We start from the raw sequence: 23,052 nt of genomic DNA, 5'->3' as shown, positions 1-23,052 counted from the left end.
CTCCTGCATAGGGACATTTAAGCTAAGGAAGGGTCTAAGGAGGAGGAATGGGAGCTTGCGAGACGTCCCAGAGTACCTAAAATTATTGAAAACTGGACGGCTGCATTTTTTATTTATGCGAGCGTTTACTGTGGGAGACACCAAGACAGGGCTGTGGCCATGTTCAAATATATTGACATTATTCGCAAAGCACAATTACAATTTGGTGGTTTTGCCTGGCTCAGCTATGACGAGGAATTCAGGGCTAGAGTCAGTATTTTCCATGACAAACCTTGGGGGGAGGTGGATCAGGAACTTTGGGTTCAGTGGATGTCCTCTACTCAACCGCCTGCGACGACTCACACTGCAAGCGGTCTCCAATTACTTACCGGCCCTTTCTGCCTCGCCCCGTCCAAATTGGGGCGGGTGGGTTGGGAAGAGGACAACTGCCAACAACTGGATCCTGTTTGAATTTTAAACGGGTGTCCTGCATCAGGCAATTTTGCAGGTTCAAGCACAAGTGTTCTCAATGTGGAGGGAAACATGCCATTACCCAATGTTTTGCCAATCAGAGGTTTGGGGATCAAGGGAGATTGCCAAGAGGTAGGGGTCCAGTTCCTCAGTTTGTTCCAAAGAGTTCATACGCCAATTAATTTAACGCTAATGATACCATGGTTGGAGAAGTATCCTGACTCAGAAAGTGCTTCTAATCTTTTTTGGGGTTTTAAGGAGGGTTGCAAGATAGGTTACCAAGGTCCACGTTACAATAGATGGTCTGATAACTTGAAATCTGCCAAAGAATTGCCACATATTGTTCAGAAGAAGCTGGATATTGAGTTAAAAGCTGGCAGGATAGCGGGTCCTTTTAGGCAGTGTCCTTTGCAGACTTTGATGATATCCCCGTTGGGTTTAGTTCCCAAGAAATTAGCGGGAGAATTTAGATTGATTAATCACTTATTGTGGCCGGAGGGCCAATCTATTATTGATTTCATTTCCTCTTCAGACTCTAATGTTTCATATACATCTGTTGATGACGCCTTACGGATGGTGCGGATGGTGGGGTATGGTGCCGAACTTGCAAAATGTGATATTCAGTCAGCCTTTCGCTTATTGCCTATACATCCATCAGACTTCGAGCTTCTGGGCATGTTTTTTAACAAAGTGTTTTACATTGAAAGAGTCCTGCCTGTGGGTTGTTCAGTGTCCTGTGCTCTGTTCGAAGTGTTCAGCACTTTTTTACAATGGTGTTTTTCAGAAAGAAGTGGCCACCAACAGGTTTGTCACTATTTAGATGACTTTTTGTTTATTGGTAAAGCACAGTTAGATCAGTGTCGCAGAGTTTTATGCATCTTCTAGGACATGGCTGAGGAGTTCGATGGTCCGCTGGCTCCGGAAAAAACTGAAGGCCCTTTTACCAAACTCACCTTTTTGGGTATAGAAATCGATACTGAAGAGTGAGCAAAATCAGGTCCTTTTTGCTGGAGGTTATTGACAGGGAAAAAATTTAACTCAGGCAGGTTCAACGTTTGTTGGGCTACCTTAATTTTGCTTGTCGGGTGGCCAGGGCTAGCAGAACTTTTTGCAGACAGTTGGGGATGGCAATGTCATGAGCATTCCTTCCTCATCACAGGTTTAGACTCACTAAAGCAATCAAAGAAGATCTCTTGATTTGGCTAAAATTTTGGGATGAGTTCAATGGTGTCTTTCTCTTTTTTGTAGAGGATAATACTATTTGGCAGTTTCAAATTTTTTCAAATGCCTCTGGGGCCCATGGTTTTGGTTTGTTTTGGGAGGGGCATTGGTGCGCAGAGAAATGGCCTCCTCATTGGCTCCAGCAAGGTCACAGCATTGCTTTTCTTGAATTGTTTCCTCTCATTGTGGCTCTATTAATATGAGGTGAGGAGTTTAAGGATAGAAGTGTTCTTTTCCATACTGATAATATGACTGTCGTGGAGCTCATTAACAATCAAAAGGCAAAAGATATACGGGTGCTTCGCCTTTTGTGGGTTTTCATGCTGCAGAGCCTTAGATTAAATATTGTGTTTAGAGCTAGACACATTCCGGGCATTAACAATTCAATTGCAGACGCGTTGTCTCGATTCAATTGGCAGAAATTCCGCTATTTGCTGCCGGGGGCGGACAACTTCAAAATTTCGATCCCGCAAGACACCTGGGTGCTGGGGGAATGAGGATCGTCGATTTGGTTGAAAAATCCATAGCCCCTTGTACCAGACGCAGTTATCAACAGGCCTGGATGGAAATTTTTAAGTTATGCTAAGTTGCACAGTTTTGATCGCACTTCAGTTGGTAACAAATGTTTTATTTTACAGTTTGTTTTGCATTTGATTAATAAGGGTTTGTCTCATGGATGTATGATGTTACAACATGAGTTTTTACAACGCGTACCGTTACATCGCGGTCGTTACAACGACTGCGATGTTACCACGCCATGCCTTTACAACGCAAGTCTTTACATCGACTTGCACTAGATGGCGTGCAAACATTAGAAAAGCGTAATTTACTATTCCAACTCCAGTCCACTTAACAGTAGGGAAGGTGTTTGGATAGTAAACTACACTATTTGTAATGTTAGCACGTCATCTAGCGCAAGTCGATGTAAAGACTTGCGTTGTAATGGCATGGCGTGGTAACATGCAGTCGTTGTAACGATTGCGATGTAACTGCATCGCGGTGTACTAACCGCGATGTAAAGGTTGTTCCCCTTGTCTCATACAACCATTTCCAGGAAATTGGCTGGCATTTTTTATGGTCAGCTGTGGTGGGGTCAAGATTTGGGGGGGATGTTTTGTTATGACGCATGTTGAAGGGTTTTAGTAGGGAACATTCTGTTTCTTTGCCTTTGTATAAACCAGTTACTTTTGCTCTTTTACAGCAGCTTTTATTACAATTACCAGTTTGCTGTTATGACAGGTGGGAGGTCTCTCATTTTAGATTTTGCATGATTTGGTTATTTTTCGGTGCTTTTAGAGTTTCAGAATTGTTAGGTTTGAGGGATCAGATGGGTATTCAGACAGTAGAGGTTCAGGTGCAAGGAGGGAAGCTCTGGATGCTTTTGAGGAGGTCTAAAACTGACCAACTAGGTAAAGGCACATGGATTCATTTAAACATCGGTGGCGTGCAGGAATGCTGCCCGTTGGGGGAATGGGAGTCATTTGTAAGTTCTGCTGATTTTCAACATGGGGCCATATTCTCTCATCGCAATGGGAATAGTATCACCAGTGCGCAGTTGTTGGCTGTGCTACGCAAATCTTTGTTATTGCTGGGAAAAAAGCTTACTTTTTGGGACTCACTCCTTTCGTTTAGGGGCAGCTACTGAAGCGTCCAGATTGGCTTGGGGATGGGATGACATTAAAAGGATTGGTAGGTGGAAATCTGATTGTTGTGCTCGTTATATTAGGAAATAATGGCAACTGTTTTACTTAATTGCAGGCTAATTTTGTTTTTTCCGTCTAGGTGCTGTAAAAAGTTCATTATCAATGAAAATGCGTACATGGATTGTAGGCCATTCTTTCATTAAATGGTCAGCCATCTTCGCAGAACAGCAGATTTACGGCAGAGCGCTTGGACTTCCTAGCAAGGGCCATTGAGTTTTATGGAAAGGGAAAGGCGGTATGAGGTGGGAGGGTTTATTTCCCATGCTATCAGAGCTGTCGTCTGCAAGAGGTTTCCCAGATTTATTAATTATCCATTTGGGTGAAAATGATTTAGTCCCATTTTCTGGTTTATCCCTCTTAAAGAAAATGAAATTGGACTTAGCTGTGATGAAAAACAATTGGGTGGGTACGTCGTTGGTTTGGTCAAAATGTATTTACAGGCACCATTGGAGGGGAGCTCACAATCATTCTGTGATGGAAAAGGCTTGCAGGAAACTCAATTGTGCGATTAATTTTTTTTGCCATGCAATGGGCATTAAGGTTTTGACACATGATAATATCAGAGGTGTTGAGAATCGTCTTTTTAGAGAGGATGGGGTCCACTTATCCCAAATGGGTCAAGCATATTATATAATGGAGTTGAGGGATTTGTTGGCAGGTTTTTGGAATGAAAATCTTTGGTGCTCTGTCGATTCAAGTTAATTTTGTTTATAACAAAGCTTTTGGGTGGGGGCCAGGAAAACTCTTTGTTTTTCCTGGGTGGCATTTGTTGGGGGTTTGGATAGTCTGGAATGGGCTTATCCTTCCCTCTGGGGTGGGGGAGGGGGGTTGGAAAGCTTGATAAGAAAAATAGAAGGAGGGGAAAATGGAAATGATGGGTTTGTGCAGTTTTATGGGGTATTATCTAAAAAGTCTTTTGGGAAATTTTTGGTTTGCTAGTTATGACAAATGTTTTAAAGTTTAATGTCAATGTGGTATTTCAATCAACAGTGTTTTATTTTATGAAAAAATATTTCTGTTACCTGTCTTAATAAAGTGACATTTTGCGCTATTTCAAATAACGGTGTGTGGGTTGTTGTTATTGCGTGATGGGGACCTATGGGGATCGCGGCGCAGGCCGGTGTCCCCCTGGGGTGTTTCCCACGGTGGAACGATTCACACAGCGCGTGAGTGTTAGGCAGGTAAGGGGCGTGGCTTGGAGTGGTTAATTTTAGTGGTGATGGTTGGAGGGAGCGTTATCTGAGTCGAATTGAAGGCGTGCGTTTTTTAATTGACCCACCCACCCTCCCCCTTTTTTCTTTATTTTACTGTAGGAACACTTGCTGTATTTGGTTTTAAAACAAAAAAATTGCGTACGTCACGTTAGGTCAGGTGACAGTTGTTTCCTTATTTTGGTTGTTGTTCTTCTATTAGGCGTTTTTTGGGGGTTTGGATAGTCTGGAGCGGGCTTATCCTTCCCTCTGGGGTGGGGGAGGGGGGTTGGAACGCTTGATAAGAAAAATAGAAGGAGAGGGAAATTGAAATGATGGGTTTGAGCAGATTTATGGGGTATTATCTAAAAAGTCTTGTTGGGAATATTTGGTTTGCTAGTTATGACAAATGTTTTAAAGTTTAATGTCAATGTGGTATTTCAATCAACAGTGTTTTATTTTATGACAAAATATTTCTGTTACCTGTTCCATCTGGAGACTCGAACCCTGTTCTCCAGCTCTAAAGTCGGCAGTGTTATACTTTGAGCCATCTCCTTGCTTAAAGACAAGCCCCTTAAAGGGCTTTATTTCAGTTTCCCTCACCGAGTCACCCTCCCACCATACACCTACCCTTCCTTAACCCCTTCCTCCCTCTCACTTTCCCTGAGCTCCCCTTTAAGTGCATGGGAAGTGTGTTCCCTTCATTACACAGAAGTGTTGTAGCACTTTCACTTTAAATGTAAACAGCCTCAGAGCTTGACTCTCTTCCAGAGCCGCTTGCCAAATCCATGCACGGTGTATTAGAAGAGGTAATGGTTCTTGTGTCCCAGAATGTTCGGTTAGTCCATCGTGGCGTCTTGTTCGTGAACTATCTCACGTTGTGGTGAGTCTCAGCATCTCAACAAAGCAAGCAGCTGCTCATGTGACCCACGCAAAGCCTCCCGCCCAGAGCGAGAGTAGCCACGGGCCTCCCACGAGGATGCGGGCGAGCCGATATCCTCAGGTTACCCTTGTAGCATGCAGTGTCCTCCCCCACTGCAGTTCCTAATACACTGCAATAAGGGCTGATTCTGCAACGCCGGGATAATTCTAGACCCCAGGAACTGTCAGCATTGCAGAAAGACAATAAAAGGGCTGCTATGCAGAGAAGAGTCCTAATAAGCAGATATTGAAGTCTGACAACCAATGGATCGAGTGACCTGTGGGTGTCAGGTTGGTACTCAAGTAAGTGTGCATGCGCACACCGGTTGTATTTCAGCACACAATAAGTGTTCTTCAGTGCTCCCCAGACATTTGGGAAAATTCCCGAGGCCCGGGCACGAGAGTCCAAAGAGCGCATCCACGAGGCAGCTAGCAGGGGCATCCCGCTGGCTACCAGTCCAAGGAAGGCCGCACCTGCATGGCACGTTCGTATGTGCCAGGAAGACCACACACATGTCTGCGCTCTGTGCTATAATTGTTATATAAACACACACAGGTATTTATTAAAAAACATAATAGTCAATAAAAATTCTGGATTCAATGGCAAAGCTGTTTCCATTTATGGTGCATTTGCGTCGAGCTTTTATAAACAAAAAGTTACAGATAACCCTATGTGGCACTCCAGAAGAGTTTATGACGTTATCTAGGGTTCTTATTTCAGAATCAGTTTTTGAATGTTTGTATGTTTTTCCAAAGCCCATAATACAGTTTAATTCGTATTACCTTTCTGTGACGGTGGAAAGGGGGTGGGGGCAGGTGACAGGCAGGAACACGAGATAAGTTCCTTGTAACTGAATGACCTGGCTTCTAATGGATTACTCCGATAACAAGCCCCGGAATAATAGAGCGCTTCAAAAGCAACGGAGCTACGGATACAAGACCACACCCCATTTACAATAAATGGATTCTTTGCAAACATGCAAAGCTCTCTTTCCGCTACACCCCGGGGGTCGTAAGATTTAAAAGGTAACCAGCCACGTAATTTCTCCAACACACCACCACGAGGCTTTCACAAGGATCTTTACAGATTACTTTTAAGTAAACCCGCATTCCTGTGCGGGGTGGAATTCTACATGCCAACTTGACAAAGTTTCCCAAAACTCAGTTGTAACAAATAAAACCTACTCGAATTGGCCAGCCAAAATAGAGTAGAAAGGACGCCATGGGCCCTGGAGCAAGCAGGGAAAATGGCCCCCTTGACTGTTGGTGGGGTAGTAAACTACAGCAATTATCAGGGCTCAAGGGATCCTCAGCTGTGGGTCCTGTCATCACTGCACCTCAAAATAACTGATCAGCTGGGAATTGTTAGAAATATAACCTTAAAATATGATGCCAGACATCTTTCGTAACGTCATTTTTATTTTTGCAGATCTATATAGTGCGAACTCGACCCGCAGGTATTGTTCCAGTGGCCCTCAAAATATGCTAATCACCTGGAAATTGTTAGAAATGTAACCTTAAAATACAATCACAGACATTTTTCGTAACGTCATTTGTTATTTTGTCAGTTTTATATTGCAGGAACTCGGCCCATATAGATTTGAGCGCTTTACACGAGCACCAGTTACGTAACATAAGTTTGGGGTCCTGCCTGCCATCCTCCCGCATTGTTGTTGTTGCCCGTCCCCTCACACTCCTCCCTTGTTATGTTGCTTTCCTCGTTCCCACTTCTTTACTGCACTGCATGCCAGGTCATGACCTTCTTGTTTTCTATTGCAGTGTTTCAGAGCAGCCTCTGCACAGCACTAGCAGTATCCTCATTCCTCAAGCAATGCTGAGCTGTCTGCTAAGGCACAGCACCATACTTGCTGCCTTTTTAGGGCGACCCTATACAGCGCTTGCGCTGTTAGTCTAGCTGTTGTCTGTACTTTGTGCGGTCTGACTACACCCACACTTTGGATTGGCTTTTGTGTGCATGTTTAAAAATTGTAGCCTGCAAATAGCTAATGGTAGGTGCATGTTCCACCTTTCCTGAGAAGTTCACTCCCATGGAGTATTGCCGCGGGTACGAGCAGGGACGCGCACGCAGTCCCTGCATGCAGTCTGGTGCATTATTACTGCTACGGTCCTGATCGTTATCAGGAAGCAGTGCTGAAGCTGCTTCACCCCTCCCAGCCCGGCCCATACTACAGCTTCCTCCCTCTCTGCCTACAGCTTTTTTTCCTGCTCAAATGTGAACTTTATCATTGACAGCTAAATAAAACAAGAACAAAAAGCACAGAACACCCTGCCAAACGAATGAAGCTTTCAAATCCCATGAATTAGTTACACTGGTTAGTTGGTTACTTTAATTGCCGCACTACGCGGATGGCATTATTTTCTCTGAAACACACACGGCATTCATGTGTCAAACCCCGCCCAAGCTCCCTTATCACTGCCCAATCAGAGCAGCCTTTGTTTTAGGGTGCAAGCTTTGTTATTTAATGACAAGTGTATGACTTAATCTGGTTATATTTCTACAAATCTTTGACTCCGCTTACGTGTGCGGTTTTCATTAATAGCGAAAACAAGCTTGTAAAAAGGCATTTTTATTAGTGCACATCTGCAAAGCTCCTATGCTTACTTCAGTGACGTTAACTTCCATCTTGATATCAACACACACACGCACACGCACACACACACACGCACACAACACTTTTCTATTTCTTTCATAGACATAGTTGCCAGCAGCCACACTGCTCTACAACATAGCTTAAACACGTTGGCTAAGTCAAGGACTCTAGCTAAACACTTATAAGGACCCAAAGGCGAGACCTATTGGCTATGCCAATGCTTCTATATGTTACACACACTTTACCATGGAGTGTTCACACCTCATGATACATAATAGAAGGGAGCTACACAATGGAGACAGACCTGCTGAGACAAGAGGCAGTATTCAAATAGTGTGTCTGGTTACCAGCCTGCTTTGTTATATCAAGCAGTAATTTAGATTTTATCAAGCTGGGCGCACATTGGTCTGCTTTTGTTTCTTATAATTAAACTGGACCTGCAAGCATCCTTCCATGGCCCAACCTTTCTCCCCTCAAACACCCACAAGGTGAGTATCCTTAGCAGTCCAGAATTCATCGCCAGAGTGACCACTCCCTACCCAGGGAAAAATAAATTGTTTATGGTTAACAAGGCTTTCGCACTTTATCTTTTGTGCACACATTCGTCTGAGTTTGTTTGCTGCGATTAAACTTTGTGTGCTCTGGCACATCTCTGGTCAATGTGTTTTTGGATAGCTTGTAGTCAAACATTAAATATATTAGCATTTCTGCTTTTCCGGACAATGTGTTTTTGGTTCCACAACCAGTCGGCATGATCTATTTATATTTCAATATTATACACAACTAGTCATTTTTAGGTCGACCATTCAAGACCTCTTGTATATACTTTAGCATATATTAGTATATACATATATGTGCATGTACTTTGTGGGCTCTGGAGATCAGCCCTAGGACTTGTCTGCTTCCGCTTAAGGACTTTTTTTTCTGTTCAGCTGCCTCTATTGAACTGTCTTAATGGAAAAAGGACCAGTAGAGGTCAGTAAAATACCAGAATTGCTTTCCGATGAGGAACTTTCTTTTTTTAATATTTCTGGCAACTGCCTCTATTTAACCTTCTTGATAGAAAAAGACCAGCAGAGTTCAGTAAAATACCAGAATCCCTTTAGCATACTCTAGATTCCAGTCCATAGAAATTGTCTTCCACAAGCACCCATAGACAATAATAGTTTTTTTAAATCTTGCATTATCAGTGATATGACCACCAAAGGCCCTTATTTTATATTAAAAACAGAGCTTTGGACTATACCATTTCCCGTTGAAAGGCAGTATTTCTCTCCTTGTGTTCCCATACCTGACCTGCCACGCAGTTTGGTGCTTACTTTTCACTCTGAGGCTAATGTGCTGCGGAGCTAAATACATATGAGGTCCCAAAGGCAAGACCTATTGCATTGCAAATACTTGTTTATATTTGTGTTTGATTCTTTTATTCATAGTTTTTTGTATATAAAGGTGTTGAGTTTGTTTTTCGCTGGACTTACCCAGTCACAGCCATGACACGGATACTGTAGAGAATTGTGATGAAAAATATTTTCACCTCTATATGGTTCCGTGGCTGAGATGATGCATCCTATGTCTGCACTTATTTTGGTGAAGGTTTTGTTTGTATCACGGGTATACATGGTGGTGGTTTATTGATTCTCTTGACTAATAATGCTGAGTAAACACATGAATTTAGTAACTGAATTATTTGCTTTGGATATATTACATTTTAAAATCTTTCGAGTCCTTACAATATTATTCAATTTAATGTATTGTTTATACATTGTTGGAGATGTTTTCCTGCCCCCTTCAAATACCCCGCTGCACTTCTTTGTATATGTTTCAAGTACCCTGAGGAAGGTGTATGACTCAAAAGGTGTCTCCCACTGAAAGGCATGCAGGCATAATACTGGAGACCCAGCAAAGTTGGCTATACCTATATGGTTGGAAAATTAATGTAAAGATATAGCATTGAGGGCAATAAAATTATGTAAATGTGATGAATTACTAGTATGTGAAGTATGAAGGAATTGTGTTTAGCAATGATTAATTGCTGAGAATACATTATTTGTGTCTAAGCTAGTCCCAGGATCATTCTGTGGTTTTAAGTGGGGGTGACCAGGGGCTGCTCGTCCGCTAAGGTAGAGGAGCATCGCCCCACTGCCTTTCAGCACTACAAAAAATGAAAAATGAAATGATAATAACATGAAGTTATTATCATTATATTTTTCCACGCTGAGGCAGTTTTGTGGGGCAGGGCTGGGCAGAGCAGGGGGGGAGAGTAGTTGCACTCTCTAAGAACTCATGACTGTTTGTCCAGCCACTTTGGGCCGGCCAAACAGCCATGCACACTTTGCATGCTCTCCACCAGCTGTATTGTACAGCCTGTGTGGAGAACATGCATAGGCTCCTAGTCCCAGTCTGATCGCTGAACCAAGGCGCTCAAACCAATCACAATGCTGGGTTGCAGCGTTGTGATTGGCATTGGAGAGCCTGGGTGCTTCCTGCTTCCTGTTCTCAGAGAAGGAAGAGGACGGAGGAGAGGTGGCAGAGCTTTTTGAAGCCCCCCCTTCCCTGCCCCACTACTGCTTTCTGGGAGCAGCCACCACTGGGTGTGACAATTTTTATATGTTTAGCATACATGAGACAAAGAAGAGTGAGATTTTCTGAATGTTATCATAGGTGGGGTTGAGGCCATGAGGTTGAGGAGTTTTGTGTAATATTTGTATTGGATAAAGGTTGATGTTTCAGTGTGATATAATGAATTTGTGAAATAATAAAAAACAATATTAGTTAATGAACTGTTTTCTGCATAAATAATATATTAAATAAGAAACTGTGTTGCTGTATTCAAATTGTATCTCACAATTGTATTTCTTGAGGTATTCTAATAAATTATTGAAGACCTGTGAGCAATTTAGAAATTGAAAGGGAAAGGCAGCCATACTTTTGTCTGTATAGGGTACCACTGCAATAAACCATTGTCTCTTTTCTGTTCAGTACATAATTATATCCCCGATATGACTGTCAGGCAGCCTACGTAGAAATGTCCTTATACACTCAGCTCATTGAAATTACATTTAACATTAATTACTATAAAAATTGAATATTTAAACAACATTAAACAATTTTCATCAGAATTAGAGTTAACATCCTTTAACTATTTTGTATTGTAATTCAAAGTTATTTAAATATACAATACAACTTGATAATAACTTTTAATTATTTGAATATATATTTTCCATTCCCCAGCTGTAGCTTATCAGTAAAATGATCTATTTATTTTAAATACATGTATTTAAGTGACATATCTGTTAATTTTAATGAAATAATAAGATTTGATTTAACTGATACAATTAAATATTTAGCATTCGCCAAGATTTCATTTAAAATAATCTAGTGACTACTAAAACTCATAAATACTTATTATTGGAATGGGACTGCATTAATGTTAGGGGTGGAAATTAGTGACAAAGCAAAGGTCGCATTGAGGAAAACATATTTTGTGTAGTTTCATAGTTGCCTTCATACAGTGCTTCATATACCTGGTGAGGCACTAAATTGCAATGAAATATAGATAGCTAGCTGCAACATATGGGAGTGTTCAGGAGGAATAGCATTGAACTGCAGTGCAGCCAGTGTGAGAAGCATTTTGTAATATGGTGGGAAGAGGGCTGTTGGATACAACACATGCAATGTACATTAATTTGTTTTTGTGCCTTATTGAACAAACAGGGGCTACAGAGGAGCAACCCACAGCACACACTGGTTACAGGCAGCCAGTGTAGTACACTCCTTAAATTAATTTTACAGAGATTGGGTGCTCCCAAGTAATACTGTTGATAGTAGGGTAGTATTAGACATGACATCCTTGGAGTGGCTATCCCCTCAAACATTTTGCCTTCACCTCTTTCTGTTCTCTAAATTTGTTATTATTGTCTGTAGGACTTTGTGCCCTTTACCACTGCTAACCACTTCCAAAGTGTTTATGCTCTTTCCTTTAAACCTGGTAAAATTGGCCTACACCTAATCTGCACATTGTGGGCCTCTTTTATGGCATTTTAGCATAGGCGCTGTCTTAAACAATACGGTGCTGGTGCCTTGCTAACTAGGGACCTCTAGAAGCAGCTTGTGGTACGGCACCTCGACAAGCAGTGATGGTGCCTTGCTCTCGAGGGACCTCTAGGAGCAGCTTGTGGTACTGCACCTAGACATGCAGTGCTGGTGCCTTGCTTACTAGGGAGCTCTAGGAGCAGATTGCGATACTGCACTGAGACACACAGTGCTGGTTCCTGGCTCACTACACAACCATATGTAATGCACTAGGTCTCGCATTACTGAAAGTATGAGATATTGATGTTGCATTATTAATTGCAACGCCAATACCTCAAACTATCAGTAATGCGAGACCTATTGCAATGCAAATGCTTGTTTAAAATGGGGAAACAAAGTTGTGGTGTGCTGTGTTTCCTGTCTATCCAGTGTGTTGCTAAGCATGAGTTTCTGTTTATTGTCCTCATCATGCTTTTAAGTTCCGTTCTCCTGATTCACATTTTTTGTGATGTTCACCCCAAGTATGTTAAGCCAAACGGGCATTTAATTGCATACATGACTGTCTCAGAGCTGCAGTCTGACGAGTGTTTGAGTTTCATCTTCATTCCAATGTGTGGGTGTGTAAATGTATTTCCTGTGATGACGTTGTTACATTGGCTCCAATTGAAAGATTTTCTCATGCCTATGTGGGTGACATCCATTGATGGCAATTGCTGCCTTAGAAGTTCTCTTAAATTCTTGGAATGAGAGTGTGCAAATAGCGGTTTTGCTGTAAACAAGTCCCCGAAGTCAGGTTCATGTGCCAATATTTCCCATCTTTGAAGTATAATGCATTTAATGGTTAGTGATTTTGTGGACATTTTATCATGCATACCTCTCTTTGTTGAGATGATTTTGGGGACTGTCAGCGTGAACTTCCCCGTACAAATTTAGAACTCTTTTCAATGTATTATCCAATGCTGCCTCTTTTTCCTCTTTTTGTATATTGTGAATATAACCCCATATCACTTCTATGCTGTTGTTTGGTTCAGAAGTGATTCTTTTGACTCTGATAAACTGCGATAATGGCAAATGATTTTTGAGCGAAGGGAAGTGAAAACTGGTGTAGTGTAAGGCATTATTCATGTCTGTTGGTTTGTAAAAACATGCTTGATTGTAGCCCTTCTTCTGTGATGTTCAATTGAATATCCCAAAAATTGATGTTGTGCTGACTCATGCTGTAGGTGAACTGGATGCGTGGATCATGTTGATTCAATTATAGGATGCAGTTTACCAGTTGTTGTTTAGTTCCTTTCCAGATCATCAGAATATTGTCAATATAACACATGTGCTTTATGAGGTTACTGGCCCAAATGTTGTTCTCAAGGATATATGTGTATTCAAATTTAGCCCTGAATATATTAGCATATGAGGGGGCCAAAGGAAAACCCATGGATGTACCAGTTTTCTGGAGAAGAACCTGTCATTCCAAGTGAAGTAGCTGTGAAACAGACTAAAGTGAAGAAGTTCAAGAAGAAAAAATATATAAGATGTTTATGCACAGATATGTTATCCTTGCAGTTCCCATGATGAAGGGTTAATTACCCGAAATGCATTATGAATCAATCTACAAACTCAGCTGAAACCGTGGATTTGAATAATGCAATGCGATGTAACATTGTTTGTGCTCTCATGACCATGACCATGCAAATCTGTTCATTTTGTAATGTTAGAAGAGTTGTGAATGAAAATCACACATACAGATAAAGTATTTAAACAAGTAAATGTCTCACTGTTTGAAACTTTTTGAAATATTTACTTTACTGGAAGGAACCCCAGACGTCCACTGTTGAGCGCATTGTGTTGAGTGCATTGTACTTGTGCGCTCTCTTAGAATAGGTACTACACAGACACAAGCAGGCTCCATCACAAGGCAGCTCTCAACTGAACAATATTGATGAAACTGTTAAATACAGAGCAATACTGGTAGGCGTGGCCAAACAACATGGCCGACAGGATGTGAGCTCCTCAACTCCCGGCCGGCCCGCCATAAAATCCTGTGTCTGATCCTTAAATCCAGACGGCTCTGCAAGCCACGAAAAGCGCATCGCAATCAGCTGCCCGCGGTATGCTGGAGGTGCCCGGAAAATGAAGGCTTTGTGAGCGGGGCCTAGATGGCGAGGAGGAAGGGACGTGTGATGCTACTGCAGCTGAGGAAGAGTACAGCGGTGGACCGAGTTTTCCAGAATGGCCTGCGGCTGGAGAAGGCCTGGAATGAGCATTCTCCCTGCAGAACTGGTGGGCTTTCTCCCCTCCTGTTTTTTGAGGTGTGGAATTATTTGGCTGGTCTGAAAGACATGTTTCCTTACAAAGTGGGGGCCCTGCTGGCCAGGTGTGCCGTCATTTGATGCTGTACCTGAGAGGGAATGGAAGCAGGCACTGCCCAACTGTGACGCAAGAGTCCCAGGTGAACCTGATGTGAGCTGCAAGTGCCTGGCGGCCATAGAGGGATGCAAGCCCGGAACTGAGACGTCGGACACAAGGGCAGCCTGGGCATCGTTACCGGGCCGATGGCCACTCAGGGACTCTCCCGGACCACTGCTGTGAGACGAGCAACCCGGGGGGCTGAGCCTGGTGCCCTGGTAGCTGCAGGCGTCTTCTACTGAACAAGTGATCGCACCCCTGGAGACTCATCGGGCCCGGGCGCTGGTGTTTGGATTTGTGCCTGACCTTGGCAGATCATTGTTAGCGTGTTCCTAGCTGCTTCATGGGCTAACCGCTCGGGCCCGTTGCTGGCCAGCCTTCCTTCTACTGGTGGGCCTGGGGGGCGGTTGGGCATCCCTCCTTTCCTTCCCCCATGCCCTGGTGCAGGGAACTTGGCGTGGTACGCAGGGTGGTGAGGTATGACCATTGCCACCTCGCCCTGTGTGAAACAGGCACAGGCATGCTGCTGCTCCGTACAAGAGGCCCAAACATACTCTACCCCCACAGAACTATAAGTTACTGCTTGAAATGCAGGGCTTATGGTGGGTGGTAGTAAAGGGCAGGTCAAGACCCCAGCCTAACATGGGTGCACAGCACACAGAGGGATTTCTGACTTTGCCCAGCCCAAGTAGGTGGGCAATACGAAGCATAACCATCGAAGCGTAGTAGGTCCCTAACCTGCAACAGAACTTGTGCTGGAAATAATGTTTGTGGCCTGAACTGAAAAGGCTTGCGCCGGTGAACCCGGGCACATATAAATGTGGGGTACTGAACACTGCTCACCGCAGGGTGACCACCTATCCAACATCAATGTGGATAAGAGCACTCGAGCAGGGGCATCAAACACCATTACTCAGTATATAACACTGCGCCAACCACCGTAGCGAGTCACGCATCAAACGACAGGAGCGATTGATGAGGAGGGGGGAGGAGACGTAGAGCCGACACGGACAGAGTTGCGGGCCGCCATACAGGGATCCTGGAAGTAACAGGAGGCTCAAAGAAATACAGTTTCCATCGATGTAAATTTGTTGCGGGCAGACTTACGCAAGGTAGCGGATAAAGTCACGGTTGTGGAGTAGGACTTATCAGGTCTTAAGGGAGAGGTCTCTGCCCTGAAAATACAGGTAACACAACTATCCTCCACAACAAAAGCCCTGCAGCGCTGCCCTGAAGATGCTGAGGGTAATGCCCTCAAAAGTTGCAGCACGTATACATCTGTCTTTAATTTCTTTTGCATGCAAATTGCAAGCAAAACGTTATTCACATCTTCGGGGGAAGTGACTTCTTTTCTACCCACCCAAATAGGCCGTTAGGTAATGGCTGAAACATGTTGGTGTATTAGGGTCATAGGACCATAACATCCTGTAGTTCCATATACTATTTTTAACCTTCCCTCTCACCCCGCTAATAAAGGATACTTTTGGAGTGTGTGAAGAATTTTATCTTTAAAGTTATGCCCCCATACACCCTATCTTCATAAGTGCTCCCTGAAATATGGTTGAGTCTACCCTGAACTTTAGGAGTTGGGGTGAACCCAATGATGGAGCATGTCACTTCTAGTGTGAGTGAGGGTTATTAAAAGAAAAAGGCTCTCTTTCTTTTCCCACCCACAGTAGTGGGTGCAGTGCCATTTTGGTGTACCAACCACCCCCAATCTCTTCTCTGTTTCTGAACCAGAACCAGTCTAGTTCCAGAGGGGATACTTTTTTTTCTGAGCCTTTGTCAGGGAGGACGTATCCCTTCCATCCTCTTCTTTGAGGACCTCTCTACCCTGCTAGGGTCCTCATCCGAGAACCTTAACTTGTGTATAAAGATTAAGGTACTTACGCCACCCCTGGTAATTTGGTGATTCGATGTCCATAGCTGATAAGTTATAGCACAGTAGTTGTAGTCCAACGTAGGACGTTGCAGGATTCTCACAAGGCAGTAGTTATTGCAGTACATGGAACAGTGCACCATTCAAGCAGCATAACAATTATAGGTCAAATCGGGCAGTGGATAAATCATGCAACACAGTAATTGCGGCAGTCATTGTCCCAGTGCAGATATCACTCAGTATGGCAGTTGCCGCACAAGAGGGACTGGTACAGTTTGTGACAGCAACTGCTTGGAGAAGCCAGGAGAGTCATTGCAGTACAGGTCACTTCTGGCTTCACTCTCTCAAAACCATCAGCTTTTACTTGTTTTCCGTCAACCAAGAAGATGCTTGGAATATTTTTCAATATAGTCTCTTCTGATGATCAAGTGGATTCCTTTCCACACACAGCAGCCAGACTTCCCTAGAGTGATTATCTACTCTTCCAGTAGGCGTCAGCTGATGTCTCCTCATCTTTGGGAGACTGATTGTTACACTAATGCCAGTCCTGGGCACACAGCAGTCCTCCAAGTACTTTGCAGAGAACTTCCTTCCTTGTTCTTGAAGCATTTGTAACTGGAACAAAGGGGCAGTTTCATCCCCAAATTTATATACATTTTCTAGACAGGAGATGTGGATCCACTGTCTCAAACTTCAGAACCGGTTTGGGGGTAGATCAGTTTTAAGGGTCCTCATGGCTGTACTAGTTATAATTAGAGGTATGTGAAATTATGCCTGTGAGACATTTCTCTCAGCTACATAGGCTTTGCAAAATACGCTGTGCCGCTGTCAATGGTGATGTTTTTTACTTAAAATAAAACATGTATCCAGGAGGGATCCAGGAGGCTGGATATATCCCCTAGAATGTTCCCCTCTGTCACTTGGTGTGCATGGCGAGGAGCCCGGGATCTTGGCTCCGAGCTCTAGACCTCCATGTCTCAAAGTGCACAGGAGGACGGGGAGGGCTCCTCTGCTCGGTAGGGTGAAGAAGTGCTGACTGGGCCCTGAGTCAGAGCTCCGATTGGCTCTGGAGTAGAAGCCCCCATCGTCGGTTCCACTAACTGGCTTGCTTGTTCTGGCAACCAGAGAGCTCTCCTGCTTGGCTGGAATAAGAAGCTATAACCGGGTCAGGGTTTCAGTGAGCTCTGCTGTGGAAGTCCCCATTCTGAGTTGGCTTCTCTGGGCAACAATGTCACAAAGTCCAGGGATGTGGTTCTGCAGGCCCTGTGAGGACTCTACTACTTGGCTGTGTTTAGAAGCTCTGACCTCGACCTGGGACAGTGTTCTGGTTGGCTTGAGGGTGACAGCTTTTGTCCCTGGGCTCCATTCCCTGAACTGCTGTTTCCCAAAGTGCCCAGATGAGCGCTCCCTTCCTTGGTTGGGTAAAGTTTCTATGACCAGGCAGTAGGTCAGAGCTCTGACAAGCCCTGGGCTATATTCTCCAAGTCATTGTGTCACTTAGAGCCCAGGATGGGGTTCCACAGGTCCAGGAAGTATTCTCCTGTTTAGTTAGGATTAGAAGCTCTGACCAGCCCCAGGCCAGAGCTCTGGTTGGCATGGGGGTGGAAGCACCCTACCATGAACTCCCTTCCCTTGACCTCTGTATCGCATAGTGCCTGGGACAGGATCCAACAGGCACTGGGAGGACTCCTCAACTTGTCAGGGTTAAAAAGCTCTAACCAGACCCTGGCTCCAAGCTCCCTCTGGCACACGGGGAAAAGACCCCATCCCTGCGTTCCTTTCTCCCTCCCGCCGTGTCTCTAAGTGCATAAGACGGTGTCCCACTGGCCTCAGTAGGATTGCCCCTGTTTGACTGGGATAGGAAGTTTTGACCAGTTCTTAGGTCAGAGTGTCGTCTGGCCTTGGGGGGTGGAAGCCACCTTCTGTGGGCTCTCTTCTCTAGACTAGCGTGGCTATTAGAGCACAGGACGGGGTCCCATAGGGCCTTGGAGGACTCCTCTGCTTAGCCAGGTGAAAGAACTCTGTTGGGGTCTCAGGTCACAGCTCCAGCTGGTCCAATGGTTTGAATCCCCAGCCCACTCTTGTTGCAGAGTACCCAGGAGGGGGATACACAGGTCCCAGTAGGGTTCCCTGCACTGCTGTGGTAAAAAGGAGCATCTGTGCATAGAGTCAGAGCTCTGCGAGTCCCTCACCACAGACCTCTGCCTGAGGCCCAGCTTGGGATCCAGGAACCTGTCCTGGGAAGCCCCTGGCTCCTTCAAGGATGAGCTGAATCAGATTCATGAGACATGCTGTGACCAGATGGCTATCCTTCAAGCCCTCTCTTTTAGTGTGACATCTGGTCGCACATGAGGTAGTAGACTGGACCTTTAGATGGGGCGCCGGGAAGAATTTGCCATTTATAAATAGACTGAAGTCTTGGACAGGTATCTGTTGGATCATTCTCTGCAGCTTGTGACGCTAACAGTGGCACAACATAGGCCGCAAATAAAATTTTGGTGTCTGTAAATGGAGATAGTGACAGATAGGGTATTCATAAAATAAGTCTGAGCTTATACCACCTCATTCTTTGGAGAGAACCAGTACTCTGTGAGTATCAAAATACTGGAGTGGGAAGCATACAAGGTGGCCCTTCAGGGGAAATGACTGCCTGAAGTGACAGACAAATTGAGAGGGATCTCACTGACCTGGAGAGCAAGTTGACGCACCAGGATAAACAAAGCGGCCAGACATCCCGCTCTGCAGGAGTTGGCTACTCTAAACAGACTGGAAAATTAATCTGCACTTAGACAACAACTGTTTCAGGAGGACGATAAATCCCAGGAGCTATTAGCATGGCTTCTGCAGAGAGATAGAACCCATACACATAAGAGTAATTGGAATGCTACCTTGCTGAGATGGCTCTGCCTCATCTCACAGAGGAGCAGTGACAGGCTTTGGAGATGCCATTGGAACTGGAGGAACTTTAAGAAGCTCTGGCTGGGGGGGAGGAGCCTAGCCTGCAACAGAGATGGCCGCCTGAGCCCTCGGCTCCGCCGACTCGTCCGCTTCCCTCCCGTACCGCTTCTTCTCCTGATTGCGGAATCGTGCCTGTTGTGCGGTAGCGGGTCTGGGAGGCGACGCTGCATCCGATGGTAGGCTCCCCGTCGTTCCTCCTGCACCGGGAATGAAGAAATGCCCTGAACTCCTGCAGGCGGCTGCTGAGTGGGTCCGGTCCTTTGTTCTCGGCAGCGTCCGGCTGGAAGGCAACAACAGCGGCCATTACATGAGAATCTGAAACCGCCGGCGAGACGCGACAAACCACCGAGATCCTCAGAAGTGGCGCAACAGTTTCTTTTGGAGTCTCGCCGCTACGCTGCTTTACTACCACCGATGCAACAAATGTATCCCCCTTTTTGGAAGTTTCTCTTTGATTTCTCGCTACGTAGTGTAATGGAAGGGGCCATTTGTATTGAGTGATCGGCGCTTATACACGGCGCCTGGTTGGACCGTCACTGTGCTGTCCCTGTGCGTGGTGCTGGACTAGAGGTTGCTGCCCTGTCCCCGTGGTTTGGCCCTGTCTTTCTGGGAGCTGACCTACTAAACAACGCCTGGACATGTATGCTAAAGACTGGGCTCGAGGGTCGCCATACGCTTGCGGATTCCGGGGACAGGGAGCTGGCATCTCTTCCTCTCACGTTATGCCCGTGAGCATCGGCGACGTCCTGGAAGCTTTGGCTGCTATGCGAGCTGCTTTTTGTTCCAACGCCCGTGACCTGGAGCGCCGGTTGGACGACGCTGTGCCCGTTCTCTCCTTGGCTGACCGGACGGGCGGCTGTGCGCGGAGCGGATCGCCGAGCCCAGGACTCGGCAGTCGTGTGCAGCCTCTCCGGGGAGACGTAGAGGAACTGACTGTGAGTGCACTTAACATCACCGCCGCTCGGACTGTCGCAACTATGGAGGACACAGTGCATTCTATATTTGGACGGAAACTAGAAGTTCGCCGTCGGATGCCAGGACTACCACCGCCAGCGGGTGCTGCTGACAAGATTGCTCTGCTTACTTTGAACATGTTGCCCGGGAGTGAGTTGCCTAATTTCGGTGGGCTATCACTGTACGCCTGCCCGTACTGCACTCTTGGGGATAACACTGTCCTGCTTTGGATGGCGATTACTGGCTGTTGCCATCTCTCTAGGTGGTCACATCGGATGCTCTTCCTACTCTACGGGGCTACGCCGCAACTGCACTTTGCTGGCGCACTGGAACGTAGGGGTCAGGGTTGAGTTTGTCTTTTTCTTGCCTTGATACCGGTCACTACATTCCTGGGACTGTGCTGGACTGACGAGGAAGCTGGACTTTGGGTATGGTTTGCATAGGGGTCCGGGAAGCGATGGCCGGATACACTCCTGTCGATTATTTTTGTTATCATGGGTCGGCCCTCCTCCGTTGATAAATGTTTTGCACCGTTCTGGCGAGTGGGGCAGCCGGGGACCTAGTTTTCCCTGAGTGACCGGGACATGTATCGGTGGTGCTAGAAGACTATTGCGGGGGCTTACGCTTATCAATCATGGCTTGAAGATTCCTTGTTGATATTTTGGATGTTTCGGTTGGGTGTTGCTGCCTTACTTACCCTGCGCGCTGCTGCTGTGACCCCAGTTTTCTCGTCATATTGGGCATGTTAGTATTATTGGGTGTCAGACTACTGTTGCTATTATTGGTGCGAGATGGCGGAGCTGGGGGACGAATAGTGGGCTCCTCCCCACCTTTCTCAATTTTATGAGAGTCTTAGGCTTCTATCCTTTTCTTACTTTCTATATTTCGGGACTCCTTTTCTTGGGCGACAGGCACACTGCTAGGGGGGGACAGGCCGTAGCCAGCTGCAGGGGTGCAGGGTGGGGGGTACTTGGGGGGTGGGGTTGCTTTCTTTTTTGTTTTTCTTTTTTGTTCTATGGGCCTTCTATTCTTTGTCCTTTTTCCTTCCCTGGGGTTTAGACGTTCCTTTCTGGGTGCCACGCAGCGACTCTGGTGTTTTCTTCTGCTATAAGATTATCTATCCTGATTGTCCAACACCAGTATTGACTTGTTGTGCTACGATATCCTGCTTATGTCTATCCTACAAGGAAAACTTTTAAAACTAGACCTCAGTCCTTCTGTAATGTATCCTCTGTGCTTTCAGTAAGTTGTAATGTACCGTATGTGTGAGCCCCCAGGGCTCTTTGTTGATTTGTATTTGTTTTTTCTCTCAATAAAGGTCTTTCAAAAATAAAAAATAAAAAAATAAAAAAGAAGCTCTGGCTGACATGCCCTGGGCTAAAACTCCTGGACCAGATGGGCTCCCAATGGAGTTCTATCACCTACTGCCTGACTGAATCCTGGAAAAGACAATGCAGGTATTTCTGGAAGAGAAAGAGAGACAGGAATGCAACCATCCTCTATCAGGAACGTAGTGATGTTCCTCATCCCCAAGGAGTGCAGAGACCCATGTGAGCTCGCCTCCTATCACCCGCTGTCGATGCTGAACACAGATTTGAAGTTAGTACGTAAGCTCCTGGCAAACAGACTCCTCCAAGTGGTGGGAGCCCTTAGTACTTCCTGGCCAAGTAGGCTTTATTCCTGGCAGAAGTACGATGAACAAAACCAGGTGCTTGAACCATGTGTTACACGAGCTGGAGTCTTCCAATGAGGCCTGTGCACTCGCAATCTTGGACTTGGAACGTGAGTTTGACACCATAGGCTGGCGTTATATGTGGGAGGTCCTCCAACAAATGGGGTTTGGACTGCGATTTATGAGGTGGTTGAAACTTCTCCACAAGGACCCGATGGTAAGAATGCGTATGAAAGGGTTGGTTTCTGAATCCTGTAGGCTAAGAAGGGACACCAGACAGCGGTGCCCCATCTCACTGCTACATTTTGCGCTCACAGTGGAAAGGAGACACTTGTAGGGAAGAACAACATTTAAGATGGAAGAGTAAAAAATATACACCTGCTAGCAGAAGGTCCTAGAAGACAAACTAAAATAGTACTAATGCACTAATGCTAGTGAGAGAGGAAGTGTAGCCCACACATTGGACACATGGTACTATCGGACAAGGGAACAGAGATTTAAAAGACAAGTACTGGGCAACCATGCTTTTGCTTTCGACTATAACATGATGAGAACCTTGGTATATTTGGACTCAGACTAGGTGCTGCACAGCAGCCAATAAAGACCAGCAGATGTCCATCCACCCTATTCATAGTGTATACATGGCTGGACACTCTAACAATGGTAGATGAGACATTTGGGAGTTATCTCACATCCACCTAACTATAAATAAACCCCTAGGTGCTTTGGAAGTGAGAAATACTGTGGACTAATTATTGCAAGTTATACGTTTAGTACAGATGGTGTAATTTCACAGAAGGGAGATATAATTGGTTCTCTATTCCACAAAAGAATGCAGATACTGTAGCAAGGTAGATGTTGTTTGCAAATAGGACATTGAATGGTAGTTACTTTAGTTTATCATGTAGTGTACAATGATGCAATCTAGATGAATAACTCCACAACATAAAAATGAAATGATAGGCAGTGCTGGGCTGCCATTCCACACTGGACACTGTGTCACATTTGGCAGTTGTCCAGTGAGATAGTACCAAGAAGTCTTTACATAGATACTGCC

The 23,052-nt window shown here is 45.1% G+C and overlaps 1 protein-coding gene across 4 annotated transcripts in view; it reads right to left on the bottom strand.

The window, feature by feature from the left end:
* LOC146839642 (uncharacterized) overlaps positions 1-23,052 on the bottom strand; it is a 766,602-nt gene that overhangs the window by 523,933 nt on the left and 219,617 nt on the right. The gene's annotated exons all lie outside the window — the stretch shown is intronic.

Source organism: Triturus cristatus, chromosome 4_1 (genome assembly GCF_964204655.1).
Source record: "Triturus cristatus chromosome 4_1, aTriCri1.1, whole genome shotgun sequence".
NCBI classification, from domain to species: Eukaryota; Metazoa; Chordata; class Amphibia; order Caudata; family Salamandridae; genus Triturus; species Triturus cristatus.
This window is presented reverse-complemented; position numbering and strand designations above follow the sequence as displayed.